Source organism: Apteryx rowi, unplaced genomic scaffold (assembly GCF_003343035.1).
Source record: "Apteryx rowi isolate R43461 unplaced genomic scaffold, aptRow1 scaffold_235, whole genome shotgun sequence".
Classification (NCBI taxonomy): Eukaryota; Metazoa; Chordata; class Aves; order Apterygiformes; family Apterygidae; genus Apteryx; species Apteryx rowi.
This window is the reverse complement of record NW_020448697.1, coordinates 317,137-328,137: the sequence shown is the minus strand read 5'-3', so window position 1 is coordinate 328,137 and position 11,001 is coordinate 317,137.

The window sequence follows — 11,001 nt, the reverse complement described above, 5'->3', positions numbered from 1 at the left end:
TCTACATACACGTAGCTATTCAACAGTGCCCAACCTGTCCACTATCAGTACAACCCATTTGCAAAGTGGATTAAATTAACATGGAAACAACCATTCATATCAGAAAGAGAGCATGAAAACATGAAACGTATTATGAGTAGTAAATTCAGAGTAGTTAACTGGGAATAGTTATTTCAGAATAGTTTTCATATGCAGACAACTTTCAGACAACACTATAAATTACACTGAATTTTCTATTCAACCACAGCAATTAACAATCTTTTTTAAAAATGGCAGTCAGATTCTGGAGAGTGAAGAATTTTTGGGAAAGGCGTTACTGTGAGGAACCACTGCCATTTGAGCTCTAAACCAATGTTTTTCATACCACGTGTATTCCTAAGTAGCAGCAAATTCTGAAATATCTTACATTCCAGTTGGGAAGTATTTATTCCCTAAAAGCTGCCAGGTTTCATACATCAGCATTTCATTATACTGTAGTGTCAGCACAGGATCAGCCTTAGTCTCTGCCTGTTCTAGCATCTGAGGTGATAAATTCATCCTCATAAGGATTTTTTGTCTGTTTTTAATTATATCCAAGTAATGTTTTGAGGTAATATATCTTCCATGAGTGAAAAAAAAGTTTGCACATTATCTGTATCTATAGAAAATTTAAGGATGATTTAGTCTCCTTTATTTATTTCTCAAAAATTATAATTAGGTTAGAGAAGTTATCACATCTGGAGAATTTTCTGAACAGAATTTAGCTAGCAAAGATAAGGTTTTATAGCAAAGATAAGATTTTATCCACTGTCAGTTAAGCAAAGCAGTTATTATTGTGGAAAATTATTGTGCTAAATATTATTATTGTGCTAAATATTATTATTGTGCTAAATAAATAGGAGAGGAAATATACTAAAGTTCTCGCTTGAAGAAGCAACAAAGCATCAGTATGCAACCACTCACTCACCATGTTTCCTTCTTTTCGTTCAGCACATCCATTGCTGACAATGAATGCCTGAAATGTGACATTTTGCATATCAAGTTATTAATTAAAATAAATTGTTTAAAACTGAATAAATAACCTCTGTATATACCTGAATAAAAAATCCAAAAGTAAAAAAAGAAAAAAAAAACAGTAAGAAACTCCTTTAACCATTTCTCAGTTCCTTCTCCCTTATTTTTATCTTCAGAACACTCTTTCACTTTCCTCTTCCTTTCCCTCTCCCCAGCTTCTTCAGACAAACACTATATTGCAAAACTCAATGCAGAGAGATGTCTAGAAAAGTTTGCAATAAGCTGGAAAACTCTTGCCACTATCTATGCTTTCTTCAGCAGATGGAAACAGGGCTTCCTCAAAGAGCAAATGGACATGAGAATGGATCACTTAGTCTCTGTAACCCCTGGAGAGCGGAGGCCAACAATTTACACTAGCTCTTCTCTTACAGCCCCTGCTAATTTTCCTCAAATGCCTCCTTTCAGGAGGAAGAGAAGGAAAAAAGGCTATAAAGGAGCAAGGAAAGAGAAGATGGAGAGGAAATGAGAAAGGGAAAGAACGTAGAAGAAAGAAGAGGTGAAAAGTAGATGGGAGGATATGTATAAATATGTATAAGATGTTTTATAATTTTCATATTTATTTTATATGTCTTCTATGATGAATTCTGCTTTGTGATCTTGTATGGGTGAGGTTTATGTTTCTGTAAAAGCTCAAAGTCCTTTCAGGCAGCAGTTCATTGCTGCTGTCTTACCTGATTTATGAAACTTGCATTCCACTAACAATGCACTAGTTTGTACATTAATATATTATTCTGTTTCTTTTTTTCCCCTCTACTTTTTATGAGAAACTCATAGTTTGATCAAGGTAAAGAATACTATATGCACAGGAATGACTATTTTTCTCTCTTATGGAACAATTGTTGAGTTTACCGGTACTTTTGCAATCAGATGTGCCAAAACTATACAGGCAACTGAGATGTACCTAATACTGTGTTGATAGTGATGCAATGCAATCTGTTGTCTCAGATCAAAAGAGACTCATTAAAATGATGCAGGGAAATTAGTCAAACCTGCACAAAGCCTCATAGCAAAAGCTGTAACTTACACATAGGTTTAATCATGAAACCTATGTAAGGCCACTCCTGCTTGTCTTGACTCCAGTCCCTTTTTTATTTTATGCGGCTTTCAGATATTGCCTGGGAGCTTCAAGCAAAACTCTAAATAAAGGTGAGTCAGTCTGAGAACCTGCTATTGATTTTATTGAAAAACTTTCTTGATATACCTATACATCAGCATTCATTTGATTTCTTTCTTAACCTGTTTTTGTTCTAATTGTATGAGTAGAGTGACTGACACCACAGCATTTTCTATTTTTTATGTCTCCATCTGAATCCTGTCTCTCAGAATCACAACAGTGCCTTGTGCGCTTTCACCTTTGGTCAGTAGTTGGGTGTATGTATTTGTTTTGTCTACAGGATTACGGAAGGAAGAATGTCTTAAAGTTCATGTTGGTCTTTTAACATTTGCTACTGACATTTCTAGATTTCTATGAATGAATTACAAAAAAAAAAAAAAAAGAAGAATTCGTACTGAAGTAAAGCCTAAAAGCTCAAACACCTAGCAGAGCCAATATGCTAAAAACTGCACACACAGATGATTAAAGGCATTTACAATCAAAGTATAAGACAAAGGACAATAGACAGACCTAGCCATATCACAGAGAAAATAGAAATAACGAGACAGGAGTAGTCAGCATGATGGACAATGATTACAGCAATGGCTGCCCATCTATTGGCAAGAGGTTTGTAGGTATCATGGCATAGGAGTGTCTGAAGAAGGAGTTTAAGGAAGACAAATGATTTTTCTTTGTAGACATTTCGAAGGAATTTCTCCTAGGCATGATGAGGAATATCACAAGAAGGTAATACAAGACGACATGAAGGTCAATTAGAGATCCTTAATGCTGAAAGAGATAAAAGAGGTAGGAAGAAACAAATGGTCTAAAGTCCTGAAAGCACAGGCAAGCTTCTCTCTTTCTTCTGCTGAAAAAGTGCAACTTGGAAAGGCAAAGGGTATTTACTTTGCAAGGTTAAGGGAGAAGCAGCCATATCTCTTAATTGTGATTTATTGCAGACACACAGAAGACATTTATATCAACTGATATTTATGTTAATTGATGGCCTCTACATCTAAGGGCTTTTTGGAATTTTTTTCTCCCTGGTCTTTTGTAATGATGACTGTTACTTATAAGAACAGAAATTCTTATAAGTAATAAAAGTTACAAACAACTGTTGGACAAACAGTTGGAAGGTCATTGTCTCAGATGATAACTAAACAAATGGTCAGTGATCACTTTGGGAGCTTCTTTTACAAGCAATAATCAGAAAACACAGTGTCTATTCATTGTGACTTATTGTCAGTGTCAATTTATATGCATTCTTTTTCATCAAACAAGTATGAGGAGCTTCATTTGCTAATTTCTTGCATGAATTTTATCAAAGGCAAAATAAGGAAAAGTGAAACTAAGTGTTTGCAAGTAAGTCTGCCTTAACAAGATATGCTGATTTTTAGTATTTTATAACATAGAATCTTTGACAGGTTAGTTATGTCTGCAGAAACCCTAAAGATATTATGGTCTCCTATTTCAGTATCTCCAAAATCGTAAGTACGTCACAGAAATCACAAGAAGTGGTTCATTTCATGGAGAAATTTTTAGCTTGGAAATATAAAGTTTCATCTACTACTTAACAAAATAAAGAAGAAAGCAGTACTAAAAAGCCATTTTTAGGACATGAGTCCAATATATTGCAAAATAAATTCTAGTAAATGCAAGGAGAAGGGAGCTATTGCATATGGTTCAGCTACTGTAGACACCAATTTGCTTTTCTTCATTTCTCTTTGTATACAAAATTGCATAGAGTACACAGAAAGAAGTCTGTTACTGCACTACTTATAAAGTTAAAAATAAACCAGGTAAACAATAAATGTATCTGCTTTACTCAGGTGTTGAAGAGAAGTATATGGTTTGTTGTTTGAAGATATACGGCTTTAAAGTTACACTTCAAGGAACAAGGTTTACCTGCATTACCTTGTTAGCAGAGGCAAAAGCATCTTTCAGCAAATTTCCACCTATCTTCTGAGTTTGTACTGGGTAATCAGATTCTGCTGAAATGAAATTGTTGATATTGAGGATATATATTTTTTAATCTTTTGTAGAGATGCTGAGGAGGTGGAAGAGAAAATAAAATAAAATTCAAAAACATGGAGCAAAGATGAAGAGGTACTGGAAGGTTAGAGTATGAGAAAAGTCAGAAAGAAGTAAGAAAAAAGAACTTGCAAAGTGACAGAGCGAGAAATATATCCATCTTGCCCAAGGATGGATGTGAAAGAGGGAGAGCAGTGTGCCCATTGTTAGAGATGAGAGAGGGCTCTGTTTTAGGTTATCTTTAGATTACAATATAATGTCTGATGTGTGATGTAATACATAGAAAAAAGTCTTAATCTTTCCCCTTGATTGTGCAGAATCACAGTGAAATAAGCAGCTTGATGGTTTCCATCCAACCATTTACAAATTCACTTAGCCCAGTAAAAACATGGGAAATAATTGTACAGACTGCCAGGATAGCTTATTAACATATTTTGCCATCCTCATTCTGCTAACAGTGGTGGGAAGCTCTTGGTCTGATCATTTCAAAGGCTGATACACATACAAGCATGAATTTGGCATTCTCTTTATTTCCTAAGGGGAGAGGATTAAGGTAAGAACAGTCCAAAAGTTTATAGCAAAGGTGAACATCAACAAACAGCCAAAAACCAGTAACATTTTTCTTTAAACTTCTCTGAGATGCTTTCTGGAAAATCTCAGCATTAATGGTGAAGGAACCTGTTCCCTCAATTAAAGGATCCTGTGATTAAAACGTAGAAATTTGTAGTAGAAATATGAAGATCAGCATGAATGAAGTATGAATGGGAATAAAGTTCATATATCCTAGGGGGTACTTCTCTTCATTTCCTATGACTCCCCAAATCTTGAAGTCCAGCAATCGTGCTCCTAAATGTGCCTTCTGTGCAACCCTCAGCTGCCAAAGAAATGACTGCTCTGGGTGCCGGAGAGCTGTTTTACTCCATGCCATTCCTGGAGGCGTGTACTGCTCTGGGGGTACAGTTCCAGCAGTGCAAGACTCTGAACCCCTGAGGGACTGGGAAAATGTTGCTAGTCCCAGTCAAGTTGATATTTCAGCTAAAAGCACTGCGGAAATAGCTGTAGCACTGCCAAAACCTTCCTACTGGCTTACTTAGGCTAACACAATCCTTTGCCTTAGCGTAGCCAGGTGTGTAGTCTTGATTGCTTACCTGTGTTCAATCTAAACTTTTAAACTTTTGTTTTGCTGGTAATTGCAGCTATGGAAAATCTTTAGCTGATATGTAGGATCTCTAAGTACATTAGCRTCTTGCTGAAATGAGACTGTGGCTGATAGGAGAACTTTGATATGAAACTGGGACAAAGTGACCTGAACCTAGGAGGATTTCACCGTCTCACCAGCATAAATATTCTGATAAGGCGTAATATGTGTATACAGAAGCTAAAAGAAGTTACCAAGTAGGTAGAAGAGCATGCTGTAGAAGCACCCCTTAAGAGCAGAGAGGGAACCATCTATTGAGAACCCGTCTCTCCCATCACAGAGAAGAGCATGTGTGAGGTATCAGGCTGCTTGCAGCTTGTTTTGTTTTGCTATACTTGTATACAGTATATGCTCCTTAGCAAAGACTTCTGGCAACCTTGCCTCTGTCCTCCACAGTCATCTTCATCCTATAAAACAACTCTTGTAAAAAGGTTGCAAAAGCCCAGCCTCTGACACCATGATGACTGATTCCTCACCAACAAACAGCTGCGTTTCAGATGGGCAAGCTCTGAAAACAGAACAGTATGTGAGACAGGCATTTAGGAATGTAAAAAACTGTTATCTCAAATCACGTGGACTCCTCTTGCAAATCCACAACATTGGGGAGCTGAGCTTTTCATAAAAATGAAAAATAATTTTATTTTCTCTCTGCCTCGATGAAGATTTTATAAATAATATTGTTTCATTTTTAAATGTTCTCTTACCAGTTCATCAGTTTCTATTAGGGAGGAGTCAGATGAGTTATTGAAAAATGAGTTGTCACCTATTGATTTTTGAATTCTACATATTCTTAAGGACTAGACTATTTTTTAATCTTTTACTGAGGCTCAACCTTTAGGTCAGTGCTGGCAGGGAGCATAGTGCAACAGTAGCACCCTCCTGGTACTCTCCTTCATTTGCTTTGAGTGTCTCAAGGGCTGCGCTGAGCTCTGACCATCACACCAGCTGGTCCATGGGCAGACAATATTTTTCAGGCTCTCTTAAATCAAACAGCATTTTCAAATGCCTTAAACAGAAGATATGACGTGTATCTGTGACCCATTCCACAAACACTATGTACAGAGAGATATGTCTGCATACAGATGAATCAGGGGGGAAAAATTCAGTTCTTTGCAACTGTTGCCCCATCAAGGAAGCTGGCTATATAATGCTTGTCAGATAATAGGCAAGTTAATTACTGGTCATAGCTAATCTGAAGTACTATCAGAGTTTATCAAAACATAATGCTTTCTTGTTGCACACATGAACTCCAAGAGTTCATCACCTTTAACCTTTAAACATGTACTTTGAATTATATAATCTGAAACCAGAGGTACCTGTTAAGAGATGTGTTTATGACATACTATTGCCTATAAACAAAAAAAAAATCATTATAAAATAGTTTTCAGGTGCCTTTATTTTCTTCAAGAGACTATGTGGAATCAGAATGTTTTGAGTTTAGCATTTTATGAAGAACAGAAGATATGGAAAAAAGGGATAGGAACCTATGACAGGGCTATAATTTAAATAATATGGACTACATCCATAGACCATCACCTCACTTGTTTGCTATACACCTGCTTTACCAGTTAGCTCCATGTGATCTGAGGATGAAGAGACATGAGGTAGAAGAGAATGTTATTTCTGCAACTGGTTTAGAGATAACACATTACCAGTCCTTGTTCTTAACACATATTCCTGATACAAACTTCTCCTCCATGCGAATGACGGATTTAGGAGCCTTTGAAGCCCTGCTTCTTCAATGCTTTTGCCAGAGGGTTATCACTTGTGTGTCTGTATGCTATAAATCACAACAGGTTTGCAATTGCAGCTCAGGTAGCTATGTAAATGTACAATGCTAGGTACTGGGCATGTCATGCCTACAGTTTCGCACCAACAAGAAGGGTGGGATCTGGGGTGAAAGATGTGATGAGGAATCACATCCCCCTCATCCTCCTTCACCTTGTGGAAATGTCTGATCTTCATGGTAGTGTTGGTTTCTTTAATACAGAAGAAAAGGTTTCTGTGTGGAAGGTACATGGTGCAAGGAGAAAACTGTGTCACTGAGTCTGAAGTCTGAAGTCTGAGATTATGTGGAACAGGAACAAGCATTTCTTTTCAGCTTGGGTCCTTTTCCTAATAAAAACATTTTCTTATAAATTAATATCTATAAAAATAATCACAGTGATAGCTAAACTACATATTTAGCACATACTAGTTAGAAAATCATTTAGAGCTAGTGGAGACTACCTGAATCTTTTGTTGCAACTGTCCTGCAAGGAGGAGAGTCTAAATCCCACAGAAAATGGTTCTGCAAATGTCACTACCTGGTTCTTAATTTGTTATCATTACTCACCTTTACTTTTTCCAAGAACTTTAAATGACCTTATGCAAATCAGACCAACTGTCCTTACTTAGTCAAAAGTTTCATGTATTTCAGTATCTTCCACTGCGGGTCTGGCACTATGTTATGTGAACAAATTAAAAATAGATACAATGTGTTAAGCATAGTGATATTCATTGTCTTCCCTTCTTTATTTCCTTGTAGGTGAGGAAGAGCTCATCTTTATGGCTGTATAAGCCTCTAAATATGATCCATCCATGAACTATTGTAGCTTCATTAAAGAATGTGAAACATCTACAGCAGAAGAATAATAAAATGAGCTATAATCCATAAAAATAATTGCAAGATAAAGAAACAATAAATAAAGGCTTTTGTCTTCTTTCTGATCTCTTTCCTTGCTATCCTCAGAAGCAAGACTATAAAGTCCATTCTGCTCTCCATAGTCTGCGATTTCTTTTGTATGCATGTTTCAGACAATATTTTTTCTCACAATGATATAATTTCATATCATATTTGCACTACAGCTTTTTTCATTTACCTTTCACCTCAAACATATAGTGCAATATAGGCAATGGGAACAATGAATTGTAACTTTGACAGGGACTGTCAGTAACATGATAAAACATTCTAGGTGTGCAAGGTTTATCTGTCAAAAGGTGAAGAGTCTTGTCCTCATTCTTAGATGTTCAGCAATTTACAATTGGATAATATTTTTCATTCCTCTATAGACAGCTCACACTCACAAGTTTAGARTTCTCTTCTTGGTGTTATGTCAGATACACTATAGTTTGTGGCATCCTCATTTAAATTCCACAGCAAATGTCTGTGTCATCTAAAATGGTTTAACAAATTGGAGATTCTATAGAATTTTCAGAAAACGTTTGAAGATTTTAAAGACCAAAATCAGCACGAGCCCATCACCTCACTTTGAGAAGAATAGTTTCAAAATGGACAGCCAAGCAAAGAATGATTTTCATTCTATATCTGGACACACTGAGAGTTTCTCTTTCAAAAATACCACTTTTGGCACTTTCCTTGATCAAAGTGACAGAGAGCTAAAATGCCAAAATGTTTTGATAAACCTGGTCTCAAATGGAATATAATGGGATACTTCCCCCACCCCCATCTAATGCAGGATCTGAGAGATGCTATGTTGAAAATCTGCAGCTCTGAAGAAAAAAAGCTGAACTGAAGATGAACTGGGGATTGTGGTGGGAACAGGTTATATTTGAAAATATGAAAAATGATCCCAATGCAAACTAAAAAGGCTTTGCCAAACAGATTCAAGGAGAAAGGTTGTTATTCAGATAGTAGACAGAAAGGTCAAACTGATACATCAGAAGTTGAAATAGGCTAAATGGAGAAAAGCAGAGCTGTGAAAGGCCTTAGAGGCAAGAGCTTATATATACCTTGAATATGTGAAAATGTAATAGAGTTGAGCAAACAATTTAAACAACAGTGTAAGTCAGAAACACTTTGAATAGTTCTTGAGAAGGTGTGGAATTAGGGATAAGATACAGAAATTTTTGAGGAAAAAAAACAAGACAGAGGTAATGAGATGTCAGGCTGACAATTTTTGCTGTGCCTACAGAAAATCTGTGTAGATGGTGTACATCTATAATAATGTACATATATAATGTAATGTTTTTCATCTACTGGCAGCCAAAAGTCAAGCAAAGAAATGAAGACAGCTCAGGAAAAGCACTTAAAAGGAACTGAAAACTTTATTCCAATTGAGAGAAAAGAAAGTCATGTTCTTCCATCCTTGACCTTATCAAGGGTTCTTTGCTGCTGCTACAACATGTACACAAACACAAAAATGTAGATTAAATACTTGGTTAACTGTGACCACAGTTGTATTTTATTGTAAGAGAAGAAATGTAAGGAGTGATTACACAGTATTTTATGGAATGAGAAGTTTCTGTACTTAGTTCTAGGCAAAACAAGCACAAGTAACTAGACTCTGTCAGAAGAGAAAGTTTTAGGCCTAATTCAAGAATTCCAGAATAAAGAACAAGAACTCTGATGTAAGTCCTTCCAGCTCTACTATTTTTTTTCCCCAAACTCAGTCCCCTTTTATACAAGCACTTCTGAAAATTGATTTGTCTCTGTTCCAAAATAGAAATCTATGTTTAGGTATACTGGTGTACCAAAATATCCTTCATGGGAAGTTAGCTAATTGTCATGTCATTGGTTTTGTCACATTTCTTAGGCCAGACGTATTTTACAATCTTTAATGCTTAAAATTTTTAACTTCATTTTTCTCTTACCTTAGAGGATTTTACTAATTTAAATCATTGAAAAAAGTCAGGGAAAAAGCTATTTTCTCAGCTGATGGTTGTTTTGATGAGCATGATGTCCTCAGATTTCCTGGTCAAAATATAACAAACACAGACCCTTCTAAAACATTCTTTTTTCAGTTTGGTTGTGACTTTGTTCTCCCAGCAAAGGCAGAACCTATGAAACAGGAGGTGTAATGTAGCACTAGTCAAATCTTCATAATCAAAAAACATTACCTTGGAAACTAAAACAAAAGAAAACCATGCTCAGACTGCTAGCTCCCTTTGCTTACATAGCAGATATTATTCTTTTTTACATATATTTTAAGAACTCTGACCTTTACTGACCAGTGGTGTACTAAGGCAGGGGTTTGAGACTTAGCAAAAAATGAAGCAAAGAAATATTACAAAAATTATCTGTCCTAAACTATCTCCTGCTCTGGCTCTCATCCATCTCTTACCAGGCTGTTACTCAAGATTCCCCCCATTCCCTAGGAGCCTAACTGTAAAATGACCTTGTGTCTAAAGATTGACAACTATGAAGGAGATAGAGCCCAATTTTCAGCTGGACTAACATTTTCCAGTTTTATTGACTCATTTGCAAACAGCATGGAAATTCATATTTACTGACATGTACCCTCTAGAGGGTATGAGTTGGGTAGCAAGCACTTTCAGCTAGTCTGTGGCCAAGTCACTGAAACGTACATTTTATTATACTTTGCTTTCCCAGAAGAAAAGTAACAGCTAAATACAAATTAAAATGTACAAGTAATGCACATAGTAGTGGAGAATTTAGAATTTGGTTCACCGTTCTGTATCTTTTGCTGAGAGAAATTAGCCCCATCCTCCTATACACTTTGCCCTGGCAACATCTCCCTTTCCCATACCACCCCAATGCCAGCATGTTATTTCCACTGTACAGCGCATACATACAAACATTTTGATTTGTTTGGCTTTGACTCTGTCCCCATAATTATTTCCAAAACTTCTCAGACCTCAGTTTCATGCTGTTTGTTTTTCTACA